This window comes from Lactuca virosa, chromosome 3 (assembly GCF_052849685.1).
Source record: "Lactuca virosa cultivar CGN04683 chromosome 3, Lactuca_virosa_CGN04683_v6, whole genome shotgun sequence".
In the NCBI taxonomy this organism is placed as follows: Eukaryota; Viridiplantae; Streptophyta; class Magnoliopsida; order Asterales; family Asteraceae; genus Lactuca; species Lactuca virosa.
The window spans coordinates 405,299,212-405,315,586 of NC_136428.1; positions in this window are offsets into that span (position 1 = coordinate 405,299,212).

Here is a 16,375-nt window from a genome sequence, read left to right on the forward strand (position 1 = left end):
TAAATAATGTGAATCCGAAGACATGGTCTAGCAATGCCTAAAATTTGATCGTAAGATCAAAAATAAGTGCCACGCCGCATCGCTAAAATAATCATCATCTTCAAAATATCGCAAATCCAAACTCGAGCAATCATAAAATCTGAACCGAATGCAAACACAAATGAGAAGGATATCTCGAGATTAATCGTGTTTTTGTAAGTATGAACACCAACAACATATTATGAGTTCATAAGAAAAGACCAAGAACAAGAGAGAATAATAATAATATTCATGAAGATCATGGTGGGAGAGAAACTCTCCCTGGGTGGGAGAACCCACCAACTTTCTCTCTCTCTAGAATTACATTTTGAGAAAAGTAACTCTAACTAAGGAAAATATAAGCTAGCTAAAGTAATAAATGACCAACTCTCCCTTTATATAGGAGGGAGAGTTTTTACACCATAAATACAATAAAGGGAAAATACAACCAAATAAACACTCATTATTTGTGGAGCATTTCCATGCACCAACATTCTCTCCCTAAATGCTTACAAATGATGAGAGATCCAATAAGTGATACAAGGCTATAATACAGTAATCCAACTAGCAAGTGTGGTAATAAAATGAAATCAAGTGCTGAAATGTCTCTGAAACTCTGAAGTGTCTGTGAAGTCTGAAACTGGCCATGAATCTCTAACAATGAAGGTCTTCGGCTTCAAAGCACAACCAATGAAGCAGAAAAAATATAAGATCCAAATCTTCAAACCAGTCATAATCACCCGAAGAAGGAGGTCACCATGAGCAAGTAGAAGATCCAATAAAAGAAACACTTCGGCTTCAAAAGCCTGAAAAACATCTCGAGTTCTCGAATCATAATACACCAAAATTCTTCAAAGAATAACCTGCTAAAAATGTGAAGCATCCATAAAATGAAGTCCGGATAAAAATAATGTGAGTCCAAAAACATGGTTTAGCAATGCCGAAAATTTGATCCAAGGACCAAAAATAAGTGCCACGTCACATTGCCAAAATAATCTTCGTCTTCAACATATCACAAATCCAAACTCGTGAAACCATAAGATCTGAACCAGATGCGAACACAAAATCATCCTGTGGTAGAGTCCGAATAATAAATAATCTGAATCGGAAAACATCGAGTAATGCCAAAAATTTGATCCGTAAAGACCAAAAAGAAGTGCCACATCGCATCACTAAATAAATAATCGTCTTCAGAAGTCTTCAAAATCCAAACTCAAACAATCATAATAACCAAATCCGGATGATATTCTCTCCCTATTTTTGATAACCAATGACCGGATATCAAAAATCAACAAATCATCGGATGGAGAGTGTCGGATACCAAGAGCTAACAGAGAAGCTCTCCGTAGATGTATGAAGGGTCTCGATAAGAAACGAGACAGAGTAAAAGAGATACTCTTGCGGTCATGAGGAGGCGGGTGACATAGTTGCTGAAACTGTGCTGAGAAAAATCTGTTGTGCCAAAAATAATATCCAAATATCCAAACTGCGGTGCCGCAACACTTGAAGTGGTCTTCAATAGAGAATAAAGTCCACATGCTCAAGATACATGATTCGTCAACCAAAAATCAAGAGCGACAAGTCATAATATCCCATAAAGTGAAGAATGCGAAACAACTTTGTTGATCAATCGCCGTTGCGGTGCAAGCATCACAAAAATAATATGAAGTCCGACTGCGGTAGGAGTATTCTTCCAATAATAATAACCGGCATGAAATGAACCAATGTGACAATCCAAGGTTCGTTTGTGGCAAAAATTGGTGCTAAAAAAAATAATTGGTGTAAAAAAATAAATTGGTTTTAATAACAAAAAAAATGGCTAAAAAAAATAATTTTCTAAAATAAAAAAAATTGGTGTTAAAAAAAATTAATCGGCTAAATAAAAAAAATTGGCTGAAAAAAAAATTTAATTAAAAAAAAATAATGCAGAAAAAAATCTGAATAATAAAAAAAATAATTCTAGAAAAAAAAGGGTTTAAAAAAAAGAAGGGGAAAAAAAGGGGGAGGGGAGGAAAAAAAAGGAGGAAAGGAGGGGGGGAGGAGGAGGAAGAAGGAAGAAGAGAGGGGAGGAGGGGAGGGGCTGAAGGAGGGTGGATAAGGGAGGGGGGAAGGTTTGGTCGAAGGAAGGAGGAGGGTGCTGATGGAGGATGGTTGCGGGTGTAGTAGCTTGCGGATGAGAGGAGATGGTTTGGGTGGGAGGAGGTTGCGGTAGGAGGTGATTGCGGATCAGAGGGGAAGGTGGGGTTCTTGGGTGCGGATGGAAGGGCCTGGGTGCGGATGGGGCTGGCTGCAGTAGGCGATGCGGTATAAGGGAGGTATGCTAGCCGCGGTTCGAGACTGCAGTGGAGCGCTTGCGGTCCGAACCAAGATAGAAGACTGCGGTGCGAGAACCTCGGTCCGAGGCTGCGGTCCAAGCGAAGTCTATTGCGGTCCGAACCGGAGAAGGAGCGCTGCGGTTCTGGGGTCCGGAAAGGGCTAAACAGGTGACGAAAAATGCTATTTTTTCATGAAAAATGGTACCGCAAAGGCCATTTATTCATATTTTAATGAGGGAATCTTTTTATAAAGCATTCTAAGTCAAAGGTGGATATTGGGAAGGCAAAAAGTGGAGTGTGCAGGGGGTTTTTAGGTACAAAAGGTGACGGGAAAGGACAATGTCACATGGTTTTTGTCTTTTTGTGGGAGTAAATAGTGGAGTACTCTTTACCCAAAAGAGTAACAAGGACAATATGCTTTATGTAAACAATACATTACGTCCAAACAATTCAAATTGAAGATCTACAGCAACTAAAAATATGAGAATCAAGAGTTTCATACCTCACAATGATAAAGTTGCTGGAAGATAAAATCTCCAAAAAAAATGCTTTTCTCCACTTTTTTCAAGAATAATAAGCCCATTAAATTTGTTTCTTCTCATTTCCAAGAACAGATACCTCCTGGAACAATTTCTTCAACATTTTGGAGACCACAAAAATAATTTCTTCTCCCATTTTTTGTACACTTCTTCAACAGAAAAGTAATAAGAACATGAAGAACATCAATTTTTTCAGCAATAATAGAACGATCAGCAGCAGCAACTTTTATTTTTTTGCTAAGATAGAATCACCCGGAAGATAGAAATAAGAAAGAACATCATAAGAAAAATTCCGGTTTGCAACCCGAAATTTTTTTTCTTGCACAAACACGGAAAAATCACAAGATAATCACCGAACGGGAGTCGTTCCCTTGAAATAATCGTGAGATCTTCAAGGTACGGCTTTGATACCAATTGTAGAGACCCATTTTTATAACGAACGGTGAGTGCGGAAGAAAGATATCTCGAGATTAATCATGTTTTTGGAAGTATGAACACAAAGAACATATTATGAGTTCATAAAAAGAGACCAAGAACAAAGAGAGAATAATATATTTCATGAAGAACATGGTGGGAGAGAAACTCTCCCTGGGTGGGAGAACCCACCAACTTTCTCTCTCTCTAGAATTACATTTTGAGAAAAGTAACTCTAACTAAGGAAAAGATAAGCTAGCTAAAGTAATAAATGACCAACTCTCCCTTTATATAGGAGGGAGAGTTTTTACACCATAAATACAATAAAGGGAAAGTACAACCAAATAAACACTCATTATTTGTGGAGCATTTCCATGCACCAACAGGGTCCACGTGTATGCCTTCCTTGCTTACCACGTGACCTAAGAAGGTTACTTTTTGAATCCAAAATTCGCATTTGGAGAATTTCGCGTACAGCTTCTCCTTCATTAGGGTTTCCAACACTTATCTCAAGTGCTGTCTGTGATCTTCCTCGCTTCTGGAATAGACAAGCATATCGTCGATGAACACGATGACGAACTTGTCCACGGAAGGACGGCACACCCGGTTCATCAGGTCCATGAACATTGCCGGTGCGTTGGTTAGACCGAAGGGCATCACTACGAACTCGTAGTGACCATATCGAGTCCGAAAGGCTGTCTTAGGAACATCACTCTCATGGACTCGCAGCTGATGGTACCCTGATCTTAGGTCTATTTTGGAAAAGTAACTGGCTCCTTGAAGTTGGTCGAAGAGATCATCGATTCGAGGAAGAGGGTAACAGTTTTTCACTATGACCTTGTTCAGCTCTCGATAATCGATGCACATCCGAAAGGATCCATCCTTCTTTTTCACGAACAAGATCGGGGCTCCCCAGGGCGAGGGACTCGGTCTGATGAATCCTTTGTTGAGCATCTCATTGAGCTGACTAGATAACTTCTGCATTTCTGCTGGTGCTAGGCGCTATGGAGATTTGGCTGCGGGGGTAGCTCCTGGGATTAAGTCGATACGGAACTCGACTTGGCGTTCGGGAGGGATTCCCGGGAGGTCTTCGGGAAAAACATCCGGAAAGTTGCAGACTTCGGGGATGCTCTCGAGGTCTTTAACTTCCTGCTTCTCGTTAATAACGTGGTCTAGGAATGCATAACACTCCCCTCGCAGGAGTTTCTGGGCTTGGATGCATGACATGATACGGAGGTTCGAACTGAGTTTATCGCCGTAAATTACGAGAGTTTCATCGGAGGAAAGGTTAAGATGGATAGCTTTTTAGTAACAAAGGATATCAGCATGATTGGGGCTCAATCAATCCATGCCGTAAATGACATCTAAGCTTTTTATGGAAATTGGCGTAAGGTTGATGGGAAAAGAATGATCGTTTAAGGTGAGAGTACAGCCTACATAAATATCATTAGTGCTCTCTTTCTCACCGTTAGCCATCTCGACGGTAAATATTTCAGTTAATGGTTGAGGTTTATGCTTAAGAAGATGTCTGAATACATGGCTAACAAAATTTCTTTTAGCACCAGAATCGAAAAGAATGCATGCATAAGAGTTGTCGAGGAGGAACGTACCTGGAACAACTGTAGGATCAGCAACTGCTTCCTCCTGGTTCATTGCCAATACTCTCCCCGTGCCTCCAGTTGTTGTTGCCTTGGGGCAGTTTCTCTTGTAGTGCCCGAATTCTCCACATCCATAGCAGGCTTGACCAATACCTGCTCCAGGGGCCTGACGGGTTGGTTGAACTGGTGTTCTGCAGTCTCGAATCAGGTGGCCCTTCTTGCCACAGTTGTTGCAGAGCATTTCACGACATGGGCCAGGGATGCGATGATGATAACTGCACTTACCGCACCAAGGAAAATTACCAGTATACCTACTGGTAGGTGCTTGAGTTGCAGGAGTAGTAGCAGGAGTAGTAGCAGCGTGGACTGCTACCGTGTGTTGCTTCTTTGAGGGCTCCTACAAAGACTGGCCCTTTTTCTGTTTCCAGGACTTTCTTTTCTCACCACTCTCCTTAGCCGGTTCAGGAGTGGCGGTCACTTCATCAAGATCAATTCCATGATCTATGAGAGTCTGCGCCAGACACTTAGCGCTATCGAAGGTGTTTGGCCTAGCAGCCAGGACATTTCCTTTGGTCGGCAGGGTCAGTCCCCAAATGTATCTTTCGATCTTTTTGCTTTCCGGCGTGACCATCCCCGGACAGAGGAGCGCTAGGTCTTCAAACCTAGATGTGTAAGCAGCAATGTCGGATTCCTTCATCTTTAGATTCTAGAGTTCGTGCTCTAGCTTCTGCATTTCGCCCCGTGGGCAGTATTCAGCTATCATAAGTTCCTTTAAGCTTTCCCAACCCATGGCGTTCGCCACTGGTAGGGTTAGGGATTTGACCCGACCATTCCACCAGGTCAGCGCCCTGTTGGCGAAAGTGCAAGCGGCGAACTTTACTTTGTTGACCTACGAACAGGAACAAATTTCGAAAATGGACTCAATTTTCTCGATCTATTGAGTCAGGACAATGACACATCCAATGCCGTCCAAAGATGTAGGTTTCGCGCTCATGAAGTCCTTATAAGAACACTCCTTCTGGTGTCCCTGACCACCTTCATGATTTTGGGGATGTGTACCACTTCCCTGTCCACCAGATCCGCCAGAATTCATTTGTGACATCGCGGCTGCCACAGCAGCAGTAACAGCAGCTTGGAACATAACGGGATCGAACTGAGAGGGCGGTGGTGGTGGTGGAGTGTCTTCATTCCTTTTGTTAGGTCTTTTACGAGGAGGCATCTTGTTCTATGAACAAAGAAGAGGATGGTAAGTCCTCTGAATTGAATCAAGAGATATAAAGCAAGATGTATCTCAATATGATGATTAAAGTGTTCTACTAAGCGATAAGCAAAGAAAGATTATTGATGCAAGTAAGCTATCGCTAAGAGGAATGAGTAGCAACACTTGGAATGAAATTCTACGAAGTATTCGGCTCTGACTAAAATACTCATATAGTATTTTAAGTTATATGGATACGGGGTAAGTTATAGGCCTGCTGCAACACCAAAGTCACTCCCAAGCACATGTTGGTCATGTCTCGAATAAATATAGTTGATCGGGCTATATTGACCCTAGACATGATTACATAACTGCCCAGGTTTAACCACAGTGTTCAACATCCAAAATACTTTTGTTTTGTTCTACTTATGGCACGGTTCCTGGAATACGGGTATACTTGTATACTTTTTTGTAAAAATACTTATATTTTGAAAGTATACTTTTAGTTTAGAGCACTTAGGCCCCTTAGTGTTTATAGTTGTATACCATGTAAGGTTCGGTATACTTAGTTCACTATAAACAATAGCTCTGATACCAATCTGTCATACCCCGAAACCGAAGGAGGAAACGTTCCGGGGAGGAGCGACGTCATGCGTAGTATCACAACAGTTGTATCATAGTAAGCATAGTAAACACAATCCAAACATTGAATACATACATGAAAAGATTTACATTGTCTTAATACAAAGATTATACAAATCTGTATATAGCAAAAGTAAAAGACGTGAATCCGATACGCTCCGTCTTCTCAAAAAGTTGGCATGAGTACCTGTCTATTGACGCCCTGAGAATACAAGCAGTTTTAAAATATCAGCATAAAGCTGGTGAGTTCATAAGCTGTTAATTATGGTAAAAGACATGTTTCTTTGATTCTTTGAAAAGTTGTTTTCCCAAGAAAATCCCATATTTCCTTATGAAAGAGGTTTTGATTATCCATTAGTTACACATAAAACAGACTATTTATGAAAGATTTGGTTATCCTAGAAAATCCCATATTTTCTTAAAGGTTGAAAGTTGGTTATCTATACACGAGTATTTATTATACTTGGACGGCAGTTTTCTTTTCGAAGCTCTGGTTACACCTAGAGGAGTATATTTAGAAGCTCTGGTCACACCCAGAGGATTATATTAGAAGCTCTGGTTAAACCCTGAGGATTATTTTAGAAGCTCTGGTTACACCCAGAGGATTATATTAGAAGCTCTGGTCATACCCAGAGGATTATATTCGAAGCTCTGGTTACACCCAGAGGATTATATTAGAAGTGTAAATTCCCGCTACCTAAGTTGTGAGTGCCATAACCGTACTAAGACTGGATAAGGCACGTAAATGGGCCAGTATCATTTATGACTTTGTCACCCCTGAACCAAAGGGTTCCACTGTAGCTAGCAGCGAGGGTGTGGGATAGTCAATCCCATATAGATCTATACACAATAGTCACGCTCTCCCTCCAAGAGATTATGGTTATAAGTCGTAGCCCTGCACTCAGGAATCCGGGGGAGTGTTACCGAGGACATGTCTCAAACTTAGCCTACGAATTTACAAGTGATAATACATAAATCCTTTTATGATTTGCATGAATCCTTTATGAAACAATACATATTATGATAAGGTTCACGAGTTCCTTGCTTTAGATTTGAAAGCTATTACTTTGAGTTGATTTCTTAATCGATTTGTAAAACAGTTTTCTGAGTTCAAAGCATGCTGAACATGAAATCATTTTATACAAAAAGAGATAAATCGAGCACAAGTTTCCTTGTACTTTTGCTTGTATTCCCCCCCTGAAAACATGAAAAACTTGGAAAAGTATCGGGGTATGAACTCACCTGTCGTGGGTGATTCGGATGGACGGATGGTATAGGATGCTATGTGTCAAGTGAGGACTTGAACACACACTCAGATCCTATTGAAAAAGCAATGATACATTTATGTATCTAATTAGTCATTTAATAACTAATTAAGTGAGTTAGGACACCCTAATACATGAAAACACTTTGCTACAAGTGCTAAGAGTACTAAGGGTTGCATATAAGGAGTGTATGACCTCACTATGGAGTTTACACTTCAAATGGTGGCCCTTAAGGGTGTTTACGGTTTCTAGACCACTTCCCCCATGAGTTTACGGCCATAAACTCATGGAAGTGGTGCCATTGGCTGTTCAAAGGTCCTAAACCACTCAAGGAATTAAGATAGACTCGAATCAAGGGCTTAGGAAGTGACTAGGGCTCGAAATGACCCTCTTTTGGAGTTTACGGTCCTTGGACCACTCCTTGGGAGTTTACAGTCGTAAACACATGGGTTTACGGCCGTAAACTCATGTTTGTCCTCTTCTTTCGTTTTTTTGGTGTTTCTATCTTATGCATGCAAGGTTCTAGTCACTTATACAAGCCATAGGAGGTGTTAAGGGCACTTAAACACCCTTTGAAGGTGTTTACGGTTTTGGGGGACCTTCCCAAACCGTAAACTCATGTTTGTCCATTCCTTTCATGTTTTTGGGGTTTCTAATTCATGCATGCAAGGTTCTACTCCTTTATACAAACATTAGAAGGCATTAGGGGCATCTAAACACCTTTTGGAGGTGTTTACAGTTTTAGGAGATCCCCAAATCGTAAACACATGTTCTTGGGGATTTTTGGTGTTCATTCCATGGATTAACAAGTACACTAAGCTAACAACTAGCTAGGAGGAGTGTACTTACTTATATGAAGATTGTAGGAGTGTTTTAGGACCCAAAAACACTAGTGTGTGTTCTTGGTGTTTTGAAGAACACTTGAAGATCTAGTTAAAAATGAAGAATTCATGGATGAAATGATGTATAAACACTAGATTAAGTGTTGTATGAACGAATTTCGGAAGGAAAACTTACATTTTTGGTGGATTTGGAAGAAGTGTGTGATGATACTTGAGAGGAAAAAGGCTTGGTGTTCTTGAGTGGGAAGTGGAAAAGTGGGAAATGGAGTGTAAACTCATGCTATATGCATGAGTTCATGTCAAAGGGAGTTTACGGTCCAAACCCCTTGTTTGGCCGTAAACACCTACTCAAGGTGTTTATTGTTTAACTCGTTACACAACGCACCTAACGGACACTTCCATTTATTTGCTTGTTTGATGAAAAATTAAAATAAAATACTCAAACGGACTTAAAACCGGCCAAAAATGTTTTTGAGATGAATTTGGCTAATTTTTGAAGTGCTTGACTGCAGAGTTAAAACAATTGAAAAATTCGAGTTGTCACAGATAGCTTTTTCGTAACAAAGGATATCAGCATGATTGGGGCTCAACCAATCCATGTCGATGATGACATCGAAGCTTTTTATGGAGACTGGCATAAGGTCGATGGGAAAAGAATGATCGTTTAGGGTAAGAGTACAGCCAACATATATATCATTAGTGCTCTCTTTCTCACCGTTAGCCATCTCGACGGTAAATGTTTGAGTTAATGGTTGAGGTTTATGCCTAAGAAGATGCTTGAATGCATGGCTAACAAAACTTCTCTCCACACCAAAATCGAAAAGAATGCATGCATAACAGTTGTCGAGGAGGAACGTACCCGAAACAACGGTGGGATCAGCGACTGACTCTTCTTGACCCATCGTTAGCACTCTCCCTGTGTCACCTGCTGTTGTTGCCTTGGGGCAGTTTCTCTTGAAATGCCCGACTTCCCCACAGCCATAACAGGCTTGACCGACACCTGCTCCAGAGGCCTGATTGATTGGTGGGACTGGTGTTTTGCAAACTCGAGCTGTGTGTCCCTTTTTGCCACAGCTGGTGCATGACATTTCTCGGCATGGGCCGGGGATGCGATGATGATAGTTGCATTTGATGCACCAAGGGAGGGTACCAGTATATCCACTGGTAGGTGCTTGAGTGGCAGGAGCAGCGGCAGGAGTAGTAGCAGCGTGGACTGCCACCGTTTGCTGTTTCTTTGAGGGCTCCTGCGAAGACTGGCCCTTTCGCTGCTTCCAAAACTTTCTTTTTTCACCACTCCCTTTAGCTGGCTCAGGAGAGGTTGCCACTTTATCAAGATCAACTCCGTGATCTATGAGATTTTGCGCCAGACACTTACCGCTGTCAAAGGTGTTTGGCCTGGTAGCCAAGACATTTCCTTTGGTGGGTTGTGTCAGTCCCCAAATGTATCTCTCTATCTTCTTGCTTTCCGGGGTGACCATTCCTGGACAAAGAAGTGTTAGGTCTTCGAACCTAGAAGTGTAGGAAGCAATGTCGGATTCCTTCATCCTTAGGTTCCAGAGATCGTGCTCTAGCTTCTGCATCTCGCCCCGTGGGCAGTACTCAGCTATCATGACTTCCTTTAAGCTTTCCCAACCCATAGCATTTGCCACTGGTAGGGTTAGGGATTTGACCCGACCATTCCACCAGGTCGGTGCCCTGTTGGCGAAGGTTCAATCGGCGAATTTTACTTTGTTGGCTTCAGAACAGGAACAGATTTCAAAAATGGACTCGATCTTTTCGAACCATTGAGTCAGGGCAATGACGCCTCCTTTGCCGTCGAAAGATGTGGGCTTCGCGCTCATGAAGTCTTTATAGGAAGACTCCTTCTGGTGTCCCTGACCACTTTCATGATTTTGGGGATGCGTACCACCTCCCTGACCACCAGATCCGCCAGGATTCATCTGTGACATCGCGGCAGCCACAACAGCAGTAACAGCTGCTTGGAACATAACGGGATCGAACTGAGGGGGCGGTGGTGGTGGTGGAGCGTCATCATTCCTTCTAATAGGTCTTTTTCGAGGAGGCATCTTGTTCTAGTAACAATCAGGAAGAAGAGGATGGTAAGTCCTCAAGATATATGAAACAAAATATATCCTATCCTGATAATAAACTGTTCTACCAAGCGATAAGCAAAGGAAAGTTACTAATGCAAGTAAGTTATCGCTAAGAAACGAATATGTAGCAACACTAGGAATGAATTTCTACAATGTATTCGGCTCTGACTAAAATACTCCTATAGTATTTTAAGTTGTATTGATATTGGGTAAGTTTTAGGCCTGTTGCAACACCAAAGTCACTCCCAAGCACATGTTGGTCATGTCTCGAATAAATATAGTTGATCAGGCTATATTGACCGTAGACATGATTACATAACTGCCTAGGTTTAACCGCAATGTTTAACATCCAAAAATACTTTTGTTTTGTTCTACTTATGATACTGATTCTGGTATGTAGGTATACTTGTATACTTTTTGAGAAAATACTTGTATTTTAAAAGTATACTTTTAGTTCAGAGCACTTCAGCCCCTTAGTGTTTATAGTTGTATACCATGTAAGGTTTTGTATACTTAGTTCACTATAAACAATAGCTCTGATACGTTACGGGGCGGAGGACTTCATGTGTAGTATCACAACAGTTGTATCATAGTAAGAGAAGTAAACACAACCATTACATTATAATATGAGTATTTACATTGTTCAAAAACATGGTTTATACATATCAGTAAATATAGCAAAAGTAAAAGATGTGACTTTAGAATGTTCCGTCTTCTCCAAAAGTCGGCAGGAGTACCTGTCTATTGATGCCCTGAGAATACAAGCAGTTTTAAAATATCAGCATAAAGCTGGTGAGTTCATAAGCATTTAGTTCTGGTGAAAGAAATGTTTCTTTGATCCTTTGAAAAATGTTTCCCAAGAAAATCCTATATTTTCTTATGAAAGAGGTTTGATTATCCATTAGTTATATGTTAAACATCATGATTACGAAAGGTTAAGTTATCCCAGGAAAATCCTATATTTTCCTTAAAAGTTGATGGTTGGTTATCGATTCTGAAAATGAGGTGTACAAGTATCTACCATACTTGTATCGTTAGATGTAGTTTCCTTGAAAAACCCTGTTTACTCTCTGTGAGGTGTATTAGCCTTATTACATAAACAAAACTAATAGAATAGGTAGTGAAATAGATCCTAAGGGTATTACTAATACCCTCTAGTAATCAAATCGGTTATTACTTTGAGGTTAGTTCACTTGTTTCATTATTACAAAAGTAAATCTCTGTTATCTAGGTTGCGAGTTTTATAACCATACATTAAACTTGATATGGCACGTAACGGGGCCAGTATCTTTTATGACTTTGTCACCCGTACACCTGACGGACCCACTGTAGCTAGCAGCGAGGTGCGGGATAGTCAGTCCCGTATAGATCTATACACAATAGTCACGCTCTCCCTATCCGATGGAGTGTTACCAAGGACGTGTCTCCAATCCTAAGATGACAAACTTACAAGTAATAGTATCGAAAATCCTGTTTATGGTTTGTATAAATCCTTTATAAAATATCACATTTTATGATAAGATTTACAAGTTCCTTGCTTTAGTTTTGAAAACTGTTTCTACGAGTTGATTTCTTAATCGATTGGTAAAACGGTTTTCTAAGTTAAAAGCATACTTGAGCACAAGTTTCCTTGTACTTTTGCTTGTATCCCCCCCCCCCTGAAAACATGAAAAACTCGGAAAAAGCGTAGGGGTATGAACTCACCTGAAGTGAGTGATGCGAATGTAAGATTGGAAAAAGGATGCTAAGTGTCAAGTGAAGACTTGAGCACACACGGATCCTATTTAGCATATAAAGGCACATATATGAATACAATTAGCGTTTACTCAACTAATGAGGTAAAGAATAACACTTTAAGGACTAAGAAATCCTTAATGGAAGTGTTACAATCACTTAGGATTTCATAAGGGGGTTGTAAAGCCACTTAAGGGAAGTTTTCGATCCAAGTGGTTTTTGGTCCATGAAGGGTGTTCGGTCCATGAAGGGTTTTCGGTTTATGAAGGGTTTTCGGTCCATGACCGAAAACTCATGATGTTTGGTGCATGTGGTGATTTTCAAGGGCTTTCAAACATGCATAGGGGTTCGAAGTTTTATCTGAAGCCTTAAGTGAGTTTTAAGGTCTTAAAGGCACTTTTCTTTAGGGTTTTCGGTCTAAGGAGATGCACTAACCGAAAACTCCTTTTGTTCTTGGAAAATGACGATTTCCAGGTCCTAAATCAAGTATCCTTACTAGATAACAAGTATAGGAGATAGATACTTACAATATGGAAGCAAAGAAGGGTGTTTTCAACCCAAAAAACACTAGTGTGTGTTCTTGGTGTTCTTGGTGTTCTTGAAGATTAAACCCAAAAGATGAAGTTAAGGGATGAAATCGAAGGGTGTTACTAGTTAGGAAGATCTAATAACAAAACAAGGGTAAAGAAACACTTACATTTTCGAGAATTTGAAGATCAAAGTGAAGAACTTGATGATACTTGAGAGAGTTTTCGAGTTCTAGACTTGTAAAAAGGGAAAGAATGATCAAAATGATCCTGAAATATATATGTATAGGGGAGTTTTCGGTCCCTTGACCGAAAACTCTAAGGTCTTGACCGAAAGCTCCTTTTTGAGGAGTTTTTTTTTTCATTTTGCTTCTTGTCTAGAACTTCAACAAATTCATCCTAACACCAATTCCTTTGATGTACTAAGTTTAGAATATTCCGCTAGTCCAAAAATAATACTGACGTGAACAGAAATAAATCCGAATTGATTTATTTAAACGCAAAGTCTTCCCCAAACTATCAAATTTGACGGAATTAAATAAAAACTCAAATTTGATTAACGGAAATTGAGTAAGGATAACGGAAAAAGTTTCGGGTTGTCACATTTTTCCTCGAAGGTGCACGCATCAAATTTGACTTTGCTTCCTTCCGGGCAGGAGCAGATCTCGAAGATCGACTCTGTCTTTTCGAACCATTGCGAGAGGGCAATGACTCCACCAATCCTTTTAAAGGACAGTGGCTTGCAGTTGGTGAAGTCCTTGTAGGAGCACTCTCTCAAGCGCACAGGGATTTCACCATGAGTATACTGGACTGGTGTTCCTCCTCCAGTGGAACCGGAAGAATGATATTGAGCCATGGCTGTTGCCACAGCCGCAGCTACTGCAGCATTTAGAGCTGCCGTATCGATTTGAGGAGTAGGTGGTGTTGCAGGTTACTGGAGGATTGCGTCTCATTGATCGGCGCGGAGGCATCTTTTAACTAAAAGTTTACAAAGATGACGATACTAGTAAGAATAAAGAAATTGATGAGAGTGACTCATGGACTAACTCTCCGTAGCCCAATAACACAATTGAATAGTATGATTGAATGTAGATCTAGTACTAACAGATGAAAGCATTTGGATAATAATTTCCATGAGATTAGATATCTGTCAATAACACTGGTATTACAGATGTAACAAGTTCGGGAAGAATGACCTAGAAGTAGGTCTTACATCAACCAAGATGGGAAATTTTTGACAGAACTACGACCTAATCAAGACCTAACACGTCCAAGTTTTAACAAAGATAGGAAATTAGACTAGAGTTTTACATAACTAAGGTATATCCAAAAGAGAAGGTTGAGTAGGCTCTATCTACGACGAGAACCACTCGAGTGAGTTCTTGATTCAGACAGACGACGCTCTATGTCTCGCATGCGCCTTTCATACATTGACTGCCTAGCCCGAAGTTCCCTAACTTCAGCTTGGGATGCAGCTAACTGTTGCTGCAGAGTCCCATTGGTTATCCTAGTTCTTTCCATAGCTACCTCGAGTTGGCGAATGCGGACCGTGTGAACGCCAGAGTTGGCGTCAATCTCCACGACTCGGTCGATAGTTGCTCGACCTTGCTCCATATTTCGTGCTATCCTACGGACCATGATGGGTAGGACTCAATCAGCTGAGCCTCCCTCGCTTAGATTGTAAAAGCCTCGGTCTCCATTATACGGTATGGGTTGACCTTTCTCATTACTCCAACGGTTCAAGTTTGTTGCCCACAAGGGTGTGGGACCTTGAAATGCTGGTCGAGGGTTAAGGTTCGGGTTTGGGTTTTGAGCTACTGGGGGTAAGTTGTTGACTTCGGGTTCTGAGTCAGAACCATCAGAAAAGCCTTCAGCTTGGTGATCATCAAAAGGGATTGGGTGATCATCTTCTGGCTCTTCTCCCAGCCATCCTGCATTGCCGTTGTTGGGATAGTACGGGTCTCCGGGGATATGGAATCCAACCATGATATCTACGCGAGAAAAGGGGTAAAGAAATAATTAATAGACGACCTAATTAGATAATTATAAGATGATATTTATTAGTTACTTCAATACTTGCATAATGCATACCAGTTATATGAAATCAAAACATGATAGACCTTCGAATAAGTGATCCTAACTCCAAATCCACAACCAAACAAGGAACGGGAAGAAAAGCAAAGATCACAGATTCTAAGTCTATAACATCCTAGTCACATATAACCTTAGCGTATCCACTTAGCAATTATTGACCTACTAATAAAAACCTTTAATTCTCAGATAAGCAATTATAGTAACACAAAATAATCCTATAGTATTTTAAGTTTATGTTATGTTCTAATGTTTTCATTGTAGTATTGTTGGTAAATTTTTAGACTTGTTGCAACCTCACAACCACCCTTAAGCACATGCTAGTCACTCCTCGGATAATATAGTTGATCAGGCTATATCTTCCCAGGGTTGACTATATGTCTCTAAGTCTAATTGTGATGTTCAACAATCGTAATACTTTTGTTCTGTCTTAGTGACACTGATTTTAGTATGAATGCAGGTAGGTATACTTGGTTAAATATTTTATTAATTAAAAGTATAAACTCTTGGTCAGAGTATTTTAATCCCGTTGTGTTTATAGTTTGTATATCTTTTATGGGTTGATATACTCGATTCACTATAAACAATGCTCTGATACCAATCTGTCACACCCCAAAACCGGAACGGCGGAAACGTTCAGGGGTGGAGGAGGTCATGTTCAGTATCACAACAATGCATAGTAGTAAACAAGCAACAACATCATCCATTGCATTAATAGTATAATTTCATACAAGTGTGTTCTATAAAGTTTAATAGACACCAAAAATGTAAATCAAAATATGTGATGAGTCTTGAACGAGCTCCATCTTCTCAAAACTTGGCACCGGTACCTGTCTACTGGTGACCTGAGAATACAAGTTATTTTGAAAGAGTTTATCAGATTTAAAGCTGGTGATTTCATAAGTATTTTAGTGTCATTGTTTGTATGAAAGTGTTTGTATGTACTTGATGTATAAGTTTGTAAATGTTTGTAATTGTTTGAATCTCCTAGAAAACCCTATGTTTTCTACTAAAAGTAGCCTTCTACCAAGGCATCAAATGTTTGTATGTATGTCTCTTGTAAGAGTATGTATTTTCCCAAATCTGACTATCATTAACC